This window comes from Danio aesculapii, chromosome 24 (assembly GCF_903798145.1).
Source record: "Danio aesculapii chromosome 24, fDanAes4.1, whole genome shotgun sequence".
Taxonomy (NCBI): domain Eukaryota; kingdom Metazoa; phylum Chordata; class Actinopteri; order Cypriniformes; family Danionidae; genus Danio; species Danio aesculapii.
This window is the reverse complement of record NC_079458.1, coordinates 10,705,633-10,722,914: the sequence shown is the minus strand read 5'-3', so window position 1 is coordinate 10,722,914 and position 17,282 is coordinate 10,705,633.

Sequence of the window (17,282 nt, the reverse complement as noted above, 5' to 3'; positions counted from 1 at the left end):
AAATAAATAGGAAATTGGTTATTTAAATGAAATTATTAATATTGACAATATTCAAAAATAATGTAGTGTATACTTTTACTTTGTTTGTACAATTTGTTTTGTAATATATTAAGGTGTTGTAATATATTAAGGTGACATTCATTGCAGTTAAATATAATTACTATATAAATTATTAATAATTTTAATTGCCTTTTGGATTGTTTTTTGTTTTAATGTTAGTTCCAATCCAGTATGTATAATTTTCATGTAATATATTTATATTTGATTTCAGTTCTCCTTATTTAAATTACCGAAATCAATATTGTTAACAAGGTAGACGCAGTAGCGCAGGTGAATTGGGTAGGCTAAATTGTCCATGGTGTTTGAGTGTGAGTGAGTGTGTATGGATGTTTCCCAGAGATGGGTTGTGGCTGGAAGGGCACCCGCTGTGTAAAAATGTGCTGGATAAGTTGGCGGTTCATTCCGCTGTGGCGACCCCGGATTAATAAAGGGACTCAGCCGAAAAGAAAGTGAATGAATAAATATTGTTAATAACAACCCTGATTCATTCGCCTAAATGAGCACATTTATCATAATTGTTACATAATATGCAGATTTATCTAGCTGGAGGACACTGGAGATTATTATAATTAACTACAACTAAATTTGAGCAATTTGGCAGTCCATTCTGTTGTGGCGACTCTTGATTAATAAAGGGACTAAACTGAAGGAAAATGAATGAATGAATGAAGGCCAGTACACACTGCTGTACATTACACCTACAATTTCATTAAAACGTAATAGCTTCTAATCACCACCAGAGAGCAGTAAGTCTACATTAAAGTGATAGTTCACCCCCAAAACAATAAAAAGCACTCACTATTTACTCACTTTAAAGTTAGTTTCAAACCTTTAAGAGTTTCTTTCTTAAACACTAAAGAAAGTATTGTGAAGAAAGCTGAAAACCTGTAACCATTGACTTACATAGTATTTGTTTTTTCTACTATTGGAGTCAATGGTAACAGATTTCCAACATTTTTCAAAATATCTTCTTTTGTTTTCAAGGAAAGCAAGAAAGTCTGAGGTTTTAAACAGGCAAATGGGAAGTAAATGATAACAGAATTTTCATTTTTGGGTGAAATATCTCTTTAATGTGAATAGAAATGACAACCAAATACAGATTTGACAGAGAATTCTCACTTATATCTGGATTTAGACTTCTGTAGATGGTGTCTTGTATAAATGTAATACCTTTTATTTGCATAATGACTTAATTTCCATCAAATCTGCTTCTAGGATCATTCCTAAATGCTAAACGTTTGTAAATCATCACAGTGACATGATTTTCCTGTATCTGTGTTATTTGACATGCGGAAAGGATTTCATCCTCCAGGCCTTTTCCTGAGGAAATGGAGAGTAGACTAGTTTAGCAAATACAAGGAAACACAGGAAAAATGAAACCGGCCCAACTGTAGCGAGAAATCTCACGAACTCCTGCTGTCTGAAGACATTTATGAGTGTCAAGTTGTATCTCTGGAATCAATTTTGGGGCTCCAGCAGGGAGAAAGAGAGGAGAGAATAGTGCTGCTGCATAAATCAGGAGCTATTTTATGTTTCACCAGATCTTACATCATATTAAATGAATGTGAATTTAGTTAGATTGTATTTTACAAATATTTTTGATTAGCTTTTATTTTTGCATGTTATTATATTTGATTAATGTTTTAATAATTTTGTTGGGTGTTTTATATTTTTAAATAATTACCGCTTCTATTTTTTTTGTTGGTTTTTTGGTTCTGGTTATAGTTGTTATTGTCACTCTTTATTTTAATGTAAATTCTTGACTTAAGGTAAAACTATTGACTAAGAATTATATTTTAAAAATAGTTTTAATAGGGTTTTAATTTTGTACTTTAAACTTTATGTTTAGTTAAGATTTTAATCATTTTTAGTGTTTTTTATTTTTTATTACTTACTGCTTTTCTAAATTTGGCTAAAGTTGTTATGGTCACACTTCATTTTAATGTACTCCTGCTATTAACAAACTATTAATTAAGACTTAGCTTAATAAAGTACCAGTTTGCTGTTTATTAGTAGTTATTATAGGCATTGGGTATGGAATGTATAATAACACTACACACTACACTACTAATTAGCAGCCAATTATGAAGGACCAGGAGTGCCAGTTTGAAATATATATATATATATCATTTACAAGGGGGACCTGGCCAAGAGGTCTGCAGCACATGGCTCATGAAAAAAAAATGTTAATATACAATTGAAGTCAGAATTATTAGCCCCCATGTTTATTTTTCCCCCAATTTCTGTTTAATGGAGAGAAGATTTTTTTCAACACATTTCTAAACATAATAGTTTTAATAGTCATAATAGTTTTAATAACTCATCTCTAATCACTGATTTATTTTATCTTTGCCATGATGACAGTAAATAATATTTTACTAGATTTTTTTAAGACACTTCTATACAGCTTAAAGTGACATTTAAGGGCGTAACAAGGGTAATTAGGTTAACTAGGCAGGTTAGGGCAATTAGGCAAGTTATTGTACAACAATGGTGTAGACTGGTGTAGATAGGTTTTGTAGACTATCGAAAAAAGTTTTTGCTTAAAGGGGCTAATAATTTTTACCTTAAAATGGTTCAATAAATATTTAAAACTGCTTTTATTCTAGCCGAAATAAAAAAATAAGACTTTCTCCAGAAGAAAAAATATTATAGAAAATACTGTGAAAATTTCCTTGCTCTGTTAATTTAATTTAACTATAATTCCTATAATTTAGGAAATATTTAAAAAAGAGAAAAAATTTGAAGGGGGCTAATAATTCTGACTTCAACTGTATATATATATATATATATATATATATATATATATATATATATATATATATAAAAACTTAAGAATCAAATGATCAATTTACAAATTTTAAAAAGCAGTGAACAAATTTGTTTGTTTTATTATTAATTTTTATTAATTTTTTAAACCCATTTTAGGGTCAAAATTGTTAGCCCCTTTAAGCTATATATTTTTATTTGATAGTCTACAGAACAAACCATCATTATACAATAACTTGCTTAATTACCCTAACCTGCCTAATTAACCTTATTAACCTAGTTAAGCCTTTAAATGTCACTTTAAGCTGTATAGAAGTGTCTTGAAAAATATCTAGTCAAATATTATTTACTGTTATCATGGCAAAGATAAAATAAATCAGTTATTAGAAATAAGTTATTAAAACTATTATGTTTAGAAATGTGGAGAAAAAATCTTCTCTCGGTTAGACAGAAATTGGGGAAAAAAAATAAACAGGGGGGCTAATAATTCAGGGGGACTAATAATTCTGACTTCAACTGTATATAAATAAGAGATCTCATTTACAAGGGTGACCTGGCCAAGAGGTCTACAGCACATGAAAAAAAAGCACAAAAACACATAAATATATCACAATTTAAATGGACAAATTAATAGGCAAATTTAAATGGGTATCATAATAAATTTAAATTGCCATCTCCAGGTTAGAGGAGTTTAAGTATCTCGGGGTTTTGTTCACGAGTGAGGGAAGGATGGAATGTGAGACTGACAGGCGGATTGGTGCAGCGGCAGCAGTAATGCGGTCGATGTACCGGTTAGTTGTGGTGAAGAAGGAGCTGAGCCGAAAGGCAAAGCTCTCGATTTACCAGTCAATCTATGTTCCTACTCTCACCTATGGTCATGAGCTTTGGGTCATGACCGAAAGGACAGGATCTCAGATACAAGCGGCCGAAATGAGTTTCCTTCGAAGGGTGGCAGGGCGCACTCTTATGGATAGGGTGAGGAGCTCTGACACCCAGGAGGAGCTCGGAGTAGAGCCGCTGCTCCTCCACATCAAGAAAAGTCAGTTGAGGTGGCTCGGGCATCTGTTTCGGATGCCTCCTGGATGCTTACCTAGGGAGGTGTTCCAGGCATGTCCCACCGGGAGGAGGCCTCGGGGAAGACCCAGGACATGTCTCTCGGCTGGCCTGGGAACGCCTCGGGATCCCCCCGGAGGAGCTGGAGGAAGTGTCTGGGGAGAGGGAAGTCAGGGGTTCTCTCCTAAGAATGCGGCCCCCCACGACCCGGCCCTGGAAAAGCGGCAGAAAATGTAGATTGCATCTGCATGCCAACTAATTCTCATTAGATTATAAGCAGACTGTTAGGTTGGGGTTAGGGTTAGTGTAAGTTGACATGTACTTGCTAAGTTTCTTGTAGTCAGTTAAATGTCTGTTGAAGGAGCAGTATCAACAGATATTAAGCAGACAGTCTACTATTACTCAAATGGACCATCAAAATAAAGTATTTTTTAATTTGTGTTTTAAAATGCTGATTGATCAAACAGTTAAAAAGAATATTAATAAATTGCTTTTTAAAAGGCATTTGGCAAATGCTTTTCTCTCTCTATTTGCCAGTTGGTTTTCTTTTTCCTTTTGCAACACTGTTTTCTTCATCCATTTGTCAATCGATAAAAAAATGCTATTGGACTGTTGTTTTATTTCTAACTGGCACTCCTGGTCCTCTATAGTCAATATAAGCAAGTAAATAATTAATAAATAAATTGTGGAAACTGGTACTTAAACTAAAGTGTTGTCAATTTTATTCCTATAATAATTACAGTTTATTTTATGTCATATATCAAAAATGTTTTTGTTAAGATTTTAGTTTCAGTTCAGATTAGTAATAAACTAATTAGTAGTAATCAGGGTGCGAATTACAGGGGCGTTTGGGAGGGATTGACCCCCCTAATTAACGCTCGTTCCTCCATAAAGGACATCAAAACAAGATGTATGGGGGAGTCAGCCCTTTAATAGTTAAGAAATAGTTTGCTCCGATCTGTATCTTAAATAAAATTAATAATTACAAAAATAGATAACATAAATTTACATGTGACCACCGCTATAATGGTTCATACCATTATGAATGCATGTTTGTGACAAAAATATTAATTCATCGGTTTGAAACTGGCAAATCTAGAGCACCAACAAAAAAAAAGAGTTTGTAGGTGTCTGTAAAACTAGATGCATAGTTTATATTTTATTATACACTGACTCACACATGGAAGTTAAACAGTAAAATAAAAAATACGTGCAGTCTTTCATGGTCATCAATTATTAGGTGCAGGAAAGCAAACTGGTTTCCCCCACAGTCCAAAGACATGTGGTACAGGTGAACTGGGAAGGCTAAACTGTCCGTATTGTATGAGTGTGAGTGAGTGAGTGTGTATGTTTCCCAGAGATGGGTTCTGGCTGAAAGGGCATCCACTGCGTAAAACATGTGCTGGATAAGTTGGCGGTTCAGTCTGCTTTAGTAACCCCGGATTAATAAAGGGACTCAGCCGAAAAGAGGCATATTATATACGAACATAACCAAATAATGTCAATGTATAATTCGCACCCTGGTAGTAATAGTTTACTAACTAGCACATTTTTAATAAGCCTAGTCAACATATCTTGCTAAATACATGCTATAGGCTATGCAAAACAACAACTAAAAATTACAATCTTTTTCTTAAATAATAGTACCATGATTCATTTATATTTGATTCATTAGTCCAAATTAGCATTCGCAGTTCCCATAAATCTCTGCATGTAGACATTTGCTAAAAGTCCTGTTGATGGCAAAAAAAAAAAATGAATGAAATGGGCTTAGTCTGTTCCTTTTTTCACTGTTCATGCAGAACACAATGCAGAGAGATCAATTTACTGACTTGAGACCTACAGCAAAACACTGTGTCAAAATGCCAATATGGCTGATCCGGTGAAATCAGAGCACATCCAGAGGATAAAGAAATGCTCTGTCAGGACACAAGGCAATAATCAATCAGGCTTTTTAGATCGTATACAAATCAGTGGACACACTGACTGACAGCAGTGGGATCATCGTTGTTTACATTGGAAGTTATACAGCGAGTTATATGCAGTTTTTCCTGGTAAGCATCCAAGTGCGGTTACAGTGTAATTTGGCAGTCATTACGGTCAAAGAAGCCACTAGTTTTTTTGTTTGTTTTTGTCAACAGTATATACACAGCAAATTCAGGATCTGTTTTAAAGCATTTTTCTGTTGTTGAAGTATGATTTGTAAAATTAAAAGTGTGAAATCTTCTTAAAACTGTACATTTGCTTCTTACAATTGCAAAATTATAACTCACAATGGGCTCTATGCACAGCTAGAGTTTTATCATGTATCGATGCATCGATGTTATAATGTTATTTAAATACATTCAGTTAAAAAGACTTAAGCATTCATTTAGTTGTTCAAGCGTAAAATGAGATGAAAGATCATGTAACCACTAGCACCTTCAGTAGCAACAGGCTAGCACAGAAACTCCATTGAAAATACTGGGGTAAAAAAAAAACGGTCATATTTTAAAGACATTGCGGGGGGAAATGGAATTTAATGCAGTGCTTCTTATCCAATCTGAGACCCACTTCATATCGTATATCTAACAGGCAGTGAGGATCACTGATTTTTAAAGAAATCAGATCTTAAACAAGGCAATTTTGTTATGGAAAGCCATTGGGCGCCTGGCTGAAAATTAAAAGTCTTTGTGCATATAGCCCATACTGAGAAAAAAGGTTTGACTTCCAAGATTTTCCTTGAAGATTACAAAATAAAAGTCAGAAATGCAAGAAAGCCAATACACATGAAATGGAGGAGATCAAACATGGCGGCTTAAGGAACTGTCGCATTTATCAGACAGTGCATGGTTTGAGCTCTTTATCTTCTGTGTTACTTGCAACACGCATTGCTATGAGTATAGACGCATACCTCTTGAAGCAATCGATCGCCATGCCTCAACGGAACATGAAAAATATTGAGCAAATCAGAGACAGTAAGTAACCGTCAAGGCACCTTTCCACAACATTTGGACACGACTGTCGAATATGCCCCCTTGGGGCAATCACACAGAATTTTCTGTGTTGTCATGCACCATGGGAAAGATGCTGATCTCGTGGTGTCTGAAATAAAATGCAAAAAAGCCTTTATTCTCCATGCGTTCACCAAGGTTGAATGAATGAATACTAGAAACTCATTAACCTCAAAAAAGTTTTGAGGGAATGTGGAGACAGCATTAAAAATTATATTTTTATTACTCATTTATGAATATAAATGCTTTTTTAATATAGATTTTTTTGATAAAATTTTTTTTAAAACTACCATTTCTCATCTCGCGCGCATAGACCTGTTTGGACAACACCTAAATACATCACATCCGGTCGACCGGTCGCATACGGTCTAGTCGCAGGAGTTCAAATATTTCAAAATATCCGCAGCTCAAATCAGATCAGAGTTTTCCGCATACAGAGATGATCAGAACTCCACGCAGCTCGCGGACTACTCTCTATGGTAAATTAATGACTTCCGGTCTGTCACTTGCCATATTCAGTGGAAAGGCGGCTTCAGAGTGACGATTATGCTACTATCACCTTGGATGTAACCACAGCAGTGTTCCCGAACCTCGCACGCGGCAGGTTATTACGAAAATCAAGAAAAACTTTTCCAAAATAATCAATGAAAATCGACGAGTCCACTGTTGTAACAACAGAATGAAAAACTTGAGGACCACGAAAAACGAATCGCTGAAACTGAGAACCGAATCTCAGTGGAAGCTGCCGCTGCCCCAGTCAAGGGTAAATTACAGACACTAGAGAGGGGAATTCTGAAGTTAACCGAACATTTGAATGATTTGAATGATATTGTTGGGCTTCCAGAGAATGTAGAAGGTGATTGACCTCTCAAGTTTTTTGAATCCTGGTTACCAAGCTCTCTGGGGATTCAAACAAAATCCAACCGTATGAAGATCGAAAGAGCCAATCGTGTTCCAAACAGAGCTATCAAGACAGCATCTCCGTATCAAAGGGCTGTTATAGCAATTGTACAAAACAATCATGATTTTAACTCAGAAGCTGAAAACAAATAATTATAATAACAAAATAAATTGAATAACGAAATATAAATATAATATAACTAATATAGAATATAATGAATGACAAAAATAACTGCTATGAATTCAAATAAACTCTGAATTATAACTTTTTTGAAACGTTTCGTTTATTTCCAGACGTTCAGCTTTTGGAGCTGTAATTTATAAATATTCAGTCAAAAAAGGTTGCAATTACATGACTATTACTTTTTATTTGTTGAAGGAAGGCTAAAACCAACTAATGAAATTTAACAACCAAACCAAAAACTGATTGTTTGACCAGTGGAACATTCCTCTCTTCAAAGAAAATGTGCTGAAATGTACAGACAGTCTTCTGTTAAAATCAATTCCATTCAATCCAGCACTCAGAAAAAATACTAATGTGTGTGTGTGTGTTGGAGGGGGAAAAGGCAGTGGTTTATGCTTTCATAGCAAGGTTATGTAATGTTCCAAAACCTTTGCATTACTAAGACCAGTGAGGTCTGAGCTCTTTAGCTGAATTCCTCTTTAACAAAGCCATTCAAAATGGCTCTCCTGCAACAGACTGGACTCTTGGGCAAGATTCCAGCCAAGCACATAAAAAAAGAAAGTACAGTAGGAAGGTCTGTTTTTCTTCCAATGGACTCGCTGCCAAAGTGAGCTGCAATTTCCTTTCTACCACTTGGTCTGAGATTTTGTTCACATGTGTGCTACTCTTCCCTCTCGATGTGCGAGGACATTCCTCACTGGTTGGCGATTCATCCTGGAGCACTTTTATAGAAATTGAGAGCATGCTATAATCCCCTGGGCCATAAATACCTGTGTATTTGTAAATCTGAAGTTAATACATCTGCAAATGTGCCTCCATTGCTTTCACATGCAGACTCTAAAAAAATCAAGTAGAACCAAAAACGGTAGCCATTAGACATGGTTTTTAGCTACTACAAAGAGTTTTGACAGCCCAAATCTTTATAAAACCTTGAATGTTCACAATAGAGGCCAACTGTAAACCGGGTTGTGTGAGTAAAACTCACTCCATTGGCCTCAGGAGGCTTTTGGCTTCAGTTTCTTTGTTAATGCGCTTCCTGGTTTGAATCCAACTCAGAGCAAGATGAGAGGAGCAGGGGGTTGTGTTGGTGCCATGACCCTGATGAGAGTAAGGAGCTGGAGTAGAAGAACCAGAGGGGTTACATCGCTCTGGTTTAGAGGAGTAAGGAGTAACTAGTAATATTTGTGTGATTAAAACTCCCTCAAAAAAAAAAAAAGAAGTGTGCGCACATCTAGAAAATCTCAAAGACAGGTGCTCGATCAAAAACAAACATTTGTAGAAAAAGATCCAAAGAAAATCGGCAGACTGCCACTTTAGCTCTCAAAAAGTCTTCAACGTTTCAACCGACATGGTCTTCATCAGGAAAACTCCCTCCCATCGCCTCAAGAGGTGCACTAGTGATTTATACTTAAAAGTGTAGTGTTTGTTACTTGACCTGTCTCCTATGCTAGAAACTTAGGTTTGAACCTTGCTTGGGGCAGTACAAGTAGATCCAGAAAGTTTATATTGGTGCCCAACTGAGCCTGGTTTCTCTCAAGGTTTTTTTTTCCTTCACTTCCGCCTTTAGTGAAGTTTTTTTTCCCTCTCCGCTGTCGCCACTGGCTTGCATGGTTCGGGATCTGTAGAGCTGCGCATCGTTGGATTTGCTCTTCAGTATTTGGACTCTCAGTAGTGATTATTAAACCACACTGAACTGAGCTAAACTGAACTGAACTTAAACACTACAAACTGAACTACACTGTTCCTATTTACTGTTACCTTTTATGTGAAGCTACTTTGACACAATCTATATTGTATAAGCGCTATACAAATAAAGGTGAATTGAATTGAATTGCCGTGACCTGGAAGTGTGAAAAATGCTTTTCTTACTTAGAGTTTTTGACATTCAGACATTTTTAAATCAAGAGTAATTTTCTAGACAAGTAAAAAAAGATTTGTCTTTGACATTTGTAGTTCACCAGTGAGCTGTCAGGAAGGATCACTGGTGATCATGACAGGCTTTCTAAAAACATCCATGCAGGTGTGTTGAGGCAAATTGGAGCTAAATTCTGCAGGACACTGGCTCTCCATGACCCATGTTTTATTATTTATACCTTCAGAGAAAAATGAATCTTATTTAAACCTTTCTGAATTAAAGTTCTTTTTGATTAAGTTATTATTTTTTAAATAACGTAAACTAACAAGTCGTGCACAATGAGAATGGGAAAGTCTATTTAGAAAGTAAACGGTGTCAATTCTGTTTTATAAAACTGTTATTCATGACATAAGCGAAGTCCTACGAAATGTTTGTGTGGGTTTCACTGTGTGGCCTCTGTTGAGGATTGTTATTCAGGCCTGTTGCCATTTTGTGCCTGTAAATAGAACAAACTATTTGACTAATTGGCTGTTAAAGAGAGGAAGTCTTACCTTCTCTTTTACAGGTTGACTAAATACAAGAGTGTTCACATCATGCTGGAGAAATGTGGCCTGCATTGTCCAGAAGCTGATGTCATAAACTCGTAGCACAGTTTACAGGTAGCCCAGAAATGCTCTCACCTTGCTGTAAATGTACCTTTGTCTACTTGCTTGTCAACACATATGCGCAAAAGATAACATATGGATCTCAACTCAGATCCAGCTGTTTTAGATTAACAGGAGGTACTATAACAGAAACTCCTTTTAATTAATAAAGAACAACTTTGGAATTCCAACATATGGTGCGATTTTTCTCTTCCCTCTCAGAGCTGAATATCTGGGGAATAAATGGAGATGGCTCGAGGCCACTGGTTTGGATTTGTAAGGGGAGGAATCAGTGCTGATCTCGTTCTGAAATTTGTAGAGTCGGAGTGGCCGGGGAATGTGAGCGTTCGGCTAAAAACAATATCCACAGGCATGCGAGGAAGTCTCAGATGTCACAGACACATGGTTCCCGCTTGTGTCCAAGGAAATTTAAACTAGGAGAGCTACTATAAAGCATCTGTGGTTCTCATTACAGCTCAATATTTCACCTCCAATAATGAGCGTAATAATGTGGAAGATACAGTGCCGTGCAAACGTTTTAGGCCAACATTACAGTTTTACTAATGGTATAATGGATGTATGTGACCCATTACCACAAAACTAGTGTTTTTTTTTGTCATTTTTTTCAGAGGTGAGATTTATACAGGGTGAAAAATATCTTTCAGTTGATGTATGTTTTGTTAGGATAGGAGTTAGGTTAGGTTAGAGTTTGAATTATTTTGGTTTAAGACACATAATGTTGGAGAGAGGTCGTTTGTCCTGGTTTGAGCTGCATTTCTACCAGTGTTGTTAGCAATTTTGTCTGAATTGACGGAATTGTAAATGTTGAAAAGTACAGGTAGGTTTTAAACCATTATGCCATTCCTTCTGGAAAGGACTTTAGTGGTAATAGTTTTCATTTTCAGCATGATACTGATTCGCTATTTGCAGAGAAATTCTATTTGAAGAAAGAAAACAGCTGATAAAACACAGACAGTCATGAAATGGCCTCCACAGAGTCCAGACCTGAATATTATAGAAGCTGTATGAGATCACCTGGACAGAAAAAGAAAGATATAACACTCCAAACCTAAAGAAGACAGTCTGAAGATAACACTCTAAACCTAAAGAAGACAGTCTGAAGATAACATTCTAAACCTAAAGAAGACAGTCTGAAGATAACACTCTAAACCTAAAGAAGACAGCCATGAAATGGCCTACAGAGTCCAGACCTGAATATTAAAGAGGCTGTATGAGATCACATGGACAAAAAAGAAAGATAGAACACTCTAAACCTAAAGAAGACAGTCTGAAGATAACATTCTAAACCTAAAGAAGACAGTCATGAAATGGCCTCCACGGAGTCCAGACCTCAATATTATAGAGTCTATATAAGATCACCTGGACAAAAAAGAAAGATAGAACACGCTAAACCTAAAGAAGACAGTCTAAAGATAACACTCCAAACCTAAAGAAGACAGTCATGAAATGGCCTCCACAGAGTCCAGACCTAAATATTATAGAGGCTGTATGAGATCACCTGGACAAAAAAGAAAGATATAACACTCCAAACCTAAAGAAGACAGTCTGAAGATAACATTCTAAACCTAAAGAAGACAGTCTGAAGATAACACTCTAAACCTAAAGAAGACAGCCATGAAATGGCCTACAGAGTCCAGACCTGAATATTAAAGAGGCTGTATGAGATCACATGGACAAAAAAGAAAGATAGAACACTCTAAACCTAAAGAAGACAGTCTGAAGATAACATTCTAAACCTAAAGAAGACAGTCATGAAATGGCCTCCACGGAGTCCAGACCTCAATATTATAGAGTCTATATAAGATCACCTGGACAAAAAAGAAAGATAGAACACGCTAAACCTAAAGAAGACAGTCTAAAGATAACACTCCAAACCTAAAGAAGACAGTCATGAAATGGCCTCCACAGAGTCCAGACCTAAATATTATAGAGGCTCTATGAGATCACCTGGACAAAAAAGAAAGATAGAACACTCTAAACCTAAAGAAGAACTCTGGAAAGTGCCTAATAATACACAGTCCTTTATTTCAGAAGATGTCGGGACAATTAGAACAAAACAGTTTCCAGGGAAGCCACATGAAACATAGACTCTTTTTTGTACATATTTCCTATGTTTTCCATTTGTTTTTAATAAAGAGACTGATTGTTTATATATTGTGCATGTATTAAGTTAAAAAAAGCTGGTATGGTGCTTTGGACGTTTGCACAGTACTGTACATTGGTTTTGGATAAATAAAAAACCCAGAGGGAATCTCAGCACATACAAAGCATTTTAACGGAATTCTACAACAAACACAAGCAAGACCTTTGGAGGAAATGCCTGGATTGAACTAAATAAGATTCAAATTGGGTTTGGAGTGTAATACAAACAAACTATTTTAGCCCACATATTCTCAGCCATCTTTCATCAAGCCTGTTTTCTCTAGCTAAGAATGAATTCCATGCTGATCAGCAGTCACAGTTCCTCCAAGCGTGTGTGTGTGTGTGTGTCTGAGGATCAGTATATCTTTGTTCTCCCCCCTCTGTTCATTCCTGGCCGGTTGCAGTGAGGCTCAGCCGCAGGAACTGGGGTGATCAGCTAATGAACTCCAGGCTGTTCCACTTCTTTTTTTATTCTTTATTGTTCTTGGGTCCACCCCATCATGCTCCTTCTCAGCTGACCACTTTAATAATATTTCATTTCGAGGACATGAAATCAGCTGCTGTCTCTACGTGATGCATAACGTTCAGCTAATCTTGTATCTTTTGCATCAGTTTTCATGAGTTGATCCTTTTTTTTTTTTACATTTTCATTAATTTTACAAAAAAAAAAAAAGCAGACAGGCAATAATATGCTGTCACAGCAATCCTCTTAACATTGCTATGTGAAAATGACAACAAAAAAACAACATCGTATTTTGTATGCAATGCCATTTAGAAAACACTAAGCATCTGCACAGCATTACATATAGTCCACCATTGGTATTTTGGTTGCCAAGTATTTTTAACTATGAGTCTTGCAATGTGGTACAATATAAGGCTGCACAATAACTGGAAAAACGATAATCATGATTATTTTGCTCAAAATGTTAATCACGATTAATAATGACAATTATTCCTCTGGTTAACTTTTATTCACTTGTGTATTGTTATTGAACTTCACAGCCACTAATATCGAAAAAACAAACATATATACGGTAAAATTGTGACGATATTGATTTACTGATCGTGGGTCACATATATCGTTATCGCTATAAAAATATGATCAATCGTGCAGCCCTACTACAATGCATGACTATACACTCACCAGCCATTTTATTACGTACACATTGCTAGTACCGAGTTGGAGCCCCTTTTGCCTTCAGAACTGCTTTAATCCTTCGTGGCATCGATTCAACAAGTTACTGGAAATATTCCTCAGAGATTTTGCTCCATATTGACATGATAGCATCACGCAGTTGCTGCAGATTTGTCGGCTGCACATCCATGATGCGAATCTCCCGTTCCACCACATCCCAAAGGTGCTCTATTGGATTGAGCTTTGGTGACTGTGGAGGCCATTTGAGTACAGTGAACTCATTGTCATGTTCAAGAAACCAGTCTGAGATGATTTGTGCTTTGACATGCCGCATTATCCTGCTGGAAGTAGCCATCAGAAGATGGATACACTGTGCTCATAAAGGGATGGACATGGTCAGCAACAAAACTGAGGTAGGTTGCGGCGTTGACACGATGCTCAATTGGTACTAATGGGCCAAAAGTGTGCCAAGAAAATATCTCTCACACCATTACACCACCACCAGCAGCCTGAACCATTGATACAAGGCAGGATGGATTCATGTTTTCATGTTGTTGATGGCAAATTCTGACCCTACCATCCGAATGTTTCAGCAGAAATCGAGACTCATCAGACCAGGCAGAGTCCAATCTTCTATTGTCCAATTTTGGTGAGCCTGTGTGAGTTGCACTGCATTTTTCACAACGCAATCAAATTAATAAAACGCGCTGCATTTTTCACAAAGCAAACATTTTACAAAAATGTATGGGTGTTTCCCAGTACAGGGTTGTGGCTGGGCAATCTGCTGCCTACAACACATGCTGGATAAGTTGATGGTTCATTCCGCTGTGGTGACCCTGATAAATAAGGGACTAAGTCGAAGGAACATGAATGAATGAATATATCGCACAATAAAAATGACAGGCCTACAGCTCTAATCATGGTTCATATAAGTCTTCACTTTTAAAAAACTGTGCATGCTTGAAGCATTATTTTGTGTCTGTAGCTCGACCTGCACCTATGGATTACAACCTGAAGTTAAATACAGTGTAGGAGCAATAATAACAGTGATGCTTGCCTCAGCAAACACCACTAACTACCACATGACACTCTCTGAAGCTTTGGCACAGAGATTATTGCATATAGTTTGGGCCCCGGGCCCCTCGAGAACCACCGGGGTGGCACTGTTAGCAGCGTGACGCAGCACACAAAAGCTGCAGCACCGGTTCAGTTGCCGTCTGCCTTTAAAGGGGTTTTTGTGGTTGCTGCGGTAACAGTCTTTTTTGGACCTTCTCTGTAATTGAGTCTTGCGTTTCTGTCCTGGATTCCACAGCCAGCACAATGTGCCGATTATGCCAGAGTAACACAGTCAGGAGGGGCAGGCGAGGGGATACAGAACTTGAGTGAATGCCATTGCTTTCTCATGAAGCCGATTGGTTGTTTGGTCACTGTCCTGTATGCAGGATGTACTTTTTTATATGGTCCTCCCCTCATGTGGACCCACTTACTTACACAATAAGAGTTCAAGCAAGTTCACAGACTTCCAGATTTAGCGCCAGCATGTTACTTAAATTAGTCAACTCTCTGTTCTTCATGCTTTTCTGAATCTCTTTTTGGCTCCAAATCACTATGGAAACAGAATAATGTTTTTTCCATGTGGCATCAGGTTACATATCTCAGAATGACCCAGAATGCAAAGCTAACATGTTATTTGCTGCACATATAAATGCTCTTCTGATCTCGATTCAAGCCCGCAGTCTCAGCCCAAACTGCTCCAATACTTCTGGAATGTTCCATCCGCCGAGCCCCATCGCACCATTTCACCATTCCGTTGTGTTTCAGTTGACATTGCGGTCCATGAGAATGGAGAAAGGTCACGGCATGGGAAGCGTAATTGAATTCAGTGGTGTGCGGCTCATTCCAGATCTCTCCGTGGATGTCCGCTGAACTCTGTAAGGTCGTCAAGTGCAGAATTTCATTAAGTTATACTGTGCTCGCACTTTACAGTAGTCAAGTCAATCAAAATTACCCTACATGTCAGTCAAGGATGGGTGTTGTTCAATAGTTTTAGGACAAAGGTTTTGATCCACTTGAGATGTTGACTACTATAGTTTCGGATCTCTTGGCTCATTTGTACTGCAAATTTGGTGTACATCAAGATTCAGTAGACAGCACTTGCATGTCTTCAATTCAATGTTACTAAAAATCTAGTTTATGTCTAAAAACATTTAGAATGCAGCTCCTGCTGAAGAAAACATCCTCCATGGCAAACCATGACATCTCATTCTCCACCTTTCCCTGAGTTTGGGTTCAGTCTTTGTCAAGACTGATTACAAACATACCCAGGGAGCAAAGAATTCTGGCCCAGATTTGGCAAAAATCTGGCATAGCTGGCATTCATCCGGCACTGGCATTCAGGCAGAGGTGGCACCGTCTTTAAGGTGGCACACAATACTTGGGCCAGATGTAAAATGTAGTATTTGGCCCAGATATCATTAATTGATATGTGGGCCATGTAAGTTTGGCCTATCTTGACCCACTTTTAAAAATACATTTTTACTATTTTCTAAAAAAGAAAAAAAAATTCTACCAATCAGGTCGCTTCGAGAAAAAGGACGCCTAAAGTGCAATGGTTCGTGGGTTTATCAATTTCATTGTAGTTGTGACACACTAATATATCTGGCCCAGTTCAGGCCAGTTAATTGAGACTTGGCCCAGATATGGTCCATGTTTGGCCCTTGTCTGAAAGCCAGACTTGGTCCAGTCATGTACTGTAATTCACTGCGGCATGTGGGCCAAACAAAAGCTGATTGTGTGGGCCAGAGATATTTTGCCATGTGGGTATTGTTTCCCATTGGATTCATATAAATTACATATGCTTTCATTACTGAAGTGAACTTTGGACGGCAACAGAGATCGATTCCAGCTGCAGTGAACCCATTGTCCATTGAGATTCTCTGCATTTTCCAGTCATCTTGTTTATTTGTCTTTTTTTGGATGATCAGCCACATTAGGGGCCTTGAATGAATTCGTGACACTAGAAATCACAGATTTGGAACAACCATATCTTCTCTTTGGCCTTCATCTAGACCAGTGGTCCTCAACCACCAGGTTGAGTTACCAATCTGTGGATCAACTGGTATCGGGCCGCACAAGAAATCATTAATTATTTCAGTTTTATTTATTATACAAGTCTAAACAATCAGTTATTTAGAAAAATCTTTTATTTTGAATAATGACTGTATTCCCTTGCTTACATCTCTTTAACACCAGCATGAACCACACCACATTTTGAGCTATACTTTATTGTAGAGATGAAAAGAGAACAGCGGGATGAAAGGGAAGGCAAGTAAGAGGATAAACAGTGAACAGGTAGGTAGGTTGAGACTCAGAGTGGGGTTACGTCTCTGTAATATTTTTGTAAAGTGATTGGATTGGATAAAGTGAGGAAATAGAGGGGGGGAGGGGGGTTCGAAAGAACAAGAAGAACAGTGCAAGAGGGCTGGTCTGTCTTAAATAAGTTTCTGATTGGTTAGGGAGACAAAGT